Below are 2,718 nucleotides of genomic sequence, written 5' to 3'. Positions count from 1 at the left end.
AAAAGAAAAAGTAAACAGAAGTCTCATATACACAGATAATTTGCTCAGACAATTAAATATGAATCCTGCTCTCATGGCAGTTATTATAACAGTCTCTGAAGCTTTTAAAGTTATTTCTAAATGACTCGAGAAGTCTGAATTTGTTTAAAATGGCATTCTTGGCACAATCCTTCCCATTCACCATTTTAAAGACATGGTTTAACACAAATGTTTACTTAGCTATGTTCAAAGAGGAACTCTAAGCCTGCTTAAGAATAAAAGCTCTATCCTTTGCTTGGGGCTTTGTCCTTATTATTTCTGCAGACTGCCCTGATATTTCTTATCCCATCTATGTAGTAAACGTATTTACAGGAGTGAAGTGATTCATACACACTTGTTTTCCAATTTCCTTTGGGCAATGGATAGGAAAACATTATTTCTTGGATCCACTCTGTCCTGTCATCACTTATCCCTCCTGGTCCCACTTGGAACGTCAAAACACCCTCTTTCTGGGAGCAGGTCTGTAATCACAGTCTGTTCTCAACCACATGGTCCTGCTGCTGGGATGGTAGGACGGGAAGTAAAACCACAGCAGGGATGAATGCTCTTTCAAGGAAGTTCCTTTCTCAATGGCTCTATCTGTGGTAGAGCGTTGCCCAGTGACGAGAAATGCTACGCCACCAAAGGGTCCAACCCAGAGGACTAGACTGTGCTGAGCCTTGGTTTTGTCTGTTTTTAAGTGGAGACATCAAACTCACCCTCCCACCTCAATGAAGAGTCGATGAGAAAGGACAGATGAAAGCACTGTGGAAACTACAGAACATTAACACATGTCACAGCCACAAGGCATTAAACATCTCTAGGAACCACCCATGGTACTAGATGCTTTGCAGCCACGATAGGATCTTTTTTTTTTTGAAGACTGTAGAGTTTTTATTTAACTGCATCGATCTTACATATATGTCTTCTTTGGCTCATGCTGAAAATCTCAGTTCTCAAAGAAATCAATATACTCATTCATTTACTTTATCCCATGATACACAAAAAATATGGAATGCTTCACAAATTTGCGTGTCATGCTTGCTTAGGGGCCATGCTAATCTTCTGTGTATCGTTCCAATTTTAGTATATGTGCTGCCGAAGTGAGCACAGGATCATTTTTAAAAGTCAGAACAGTTGCCAAAATGCATCAGCTGCAGAGTGGCAGAGGCTAGTCTGTTCAGGTTCAAAGCTCAGGCTCTTTTCACTAAAATCCTCCAGATATAGGCTCTTACTGTGCTCACATTTTAGAACAGGCCCCAAGCCATCTGGAAAACCCATGGGCTCTATGCATTAGGGCGAGTTTTGCTGCACAATATTCAAGAGGAAAATTGAAGTGTTTAAGACAAGAGGGCAGTATGATCTTGCGTTCCAGAGATAGCCAGAGATGCTGGAATATTCTTTACCCCAAATTTTGTCTTCTTCATATTATCATATAGATGCACAAATGACAAACGACATGGAAAAACAGAAGGACTTGATTGGTTTTTTTGAAAACTGCTAAACAACAACAGCAAAAAAAAGTTTTTCCTTTTTTTAAGAAATGCAAAGGAGTCCTTTTCCACTGTGGCTAAAATGTTTTCTTTCGGTTTTGAGAACAGTTCAATTTATCACCTGAATACAGGCATGTATTTTACTCTTTAGAAAAATTCTGGAGCTCTCGCTTCCTGCCCCAGAAATGCCTGGCTGCTTCTCAGTCCCGCGCTGGTGTCACCTTGGGACCATCCCCACCCCCCATATGTTGGATTTCCTGCTTCTGGATCCCCTTTCTCTCCTGATTATTCCTCCTTTTGGTGAAGCATACTCTTCTGTAAGCATCCTGAGATAGAGTGCCTGTTGGAGTTCGTATTTTGAGACCTTGCATATCTGAAAATGTCTTTTTGCTCTCCTTTAAAAAAACTCTTTTTTTTAGTTTGGGCATAAAATTCTAGTTTAGAAATTATTTTCCCATGGAATTTTGTCTCCTAACTTCTAACATTGAGATTAAGCCACCCAGGAACATTCTGATTCTTCGTCCTTTATATGAGAACTCTTTTTGATTTCTGGAAATTTTTAGGCTCAAAAATTTCACATCTATGGTTTGTTTCTTTCCCATTCATTTTGCTGAGTATTCAGTGGGCTGTGCATGTTCTCTATTTCTGAGAAATTATCTTAAATTCTTTTACTTATAATTTCCCCCACTTCATTTTCTCGTTCTCTCCTTCCAAAATTCCTAAAATTCAGATGTGGGACCTCCTGGGTTGCTTCTCTCATTTTCATTTTCCACTCATTTTTTAAAATTTCTTTGTCTTCTTTGTTCTATTTGCTGTCCTATTTCCTTCACCTTCTGTTGAATTTTCCATTTTTGCTCCACTAATTTCCATTTCAGAGATACTCCTTTTGTTTTCTGAGTGTTCCTTTTATAGAGCACCCTGCAATTTCTTCTCATATCTCAGGACGTTAACAGCAGAGGTTCTTGTTCACGACTTTCTCCTGCTCCCTCCATTGTCATGGCTTCCTGGTCTTTCTCTTGTTGTGGCTGCTGTTATTTCATGGGCTAGAGATGACGTCGGTGTTTTTTACTTCTTCACAGCAGGCTCCAAGCCCACCAGTGCTAAATTCAAATCCTCACACATCCGATTGCTTTAAAAATAGCCCGAAGAAGGGTATTTTTAGCCACCTGAGCCTGCCCGCTTCGCAAAACTGCACTCAGCATCAGCT

The 2,718-nt window shown here is 39.9% G+C and overlaps 1 non-coding gene across 1 annotated transcript; it reads right to left on the bottom strand.

Moving 5' to 3' along the window:
- Positions 1-1,022: 1,022 nt before the first annotated feature.
- Positions 1,023-1,129, bottom strand: LOC132350082 (U6 spliceosomal RNA). The gene has a single exon (XR_009497834.1). It is a non-coding gene; the product is annotated as a U6 spliceosomal RNA (small nuclear RNA).
- Between the last annotated feature and the right edge of the window lie 1,589 nt (positions 1,130-2,718).

The sequence above is a fragment of the Balaenoptera ricei genome, chromosome 15 (assembly GCF_028023285.1).
Source record: "Balaenoptera ricei isolate mBalRic1 chromosome 15, mBalRic1.hap2, whole genome shotgun sequence".
Taxonomy (NCBI): domain Eukaryota; kingdom Metazoa; phylum Chordata; class Mammalia; order Artiodactyla; family Balaenopteridae; genus Balaenoptera; species Balaenoptera ricei.
The sequence above is the reverse complement of the archived record's forward strand: the minus strand, read 5'-3'. Positions and strand labels throughout refer to the sequence as shown.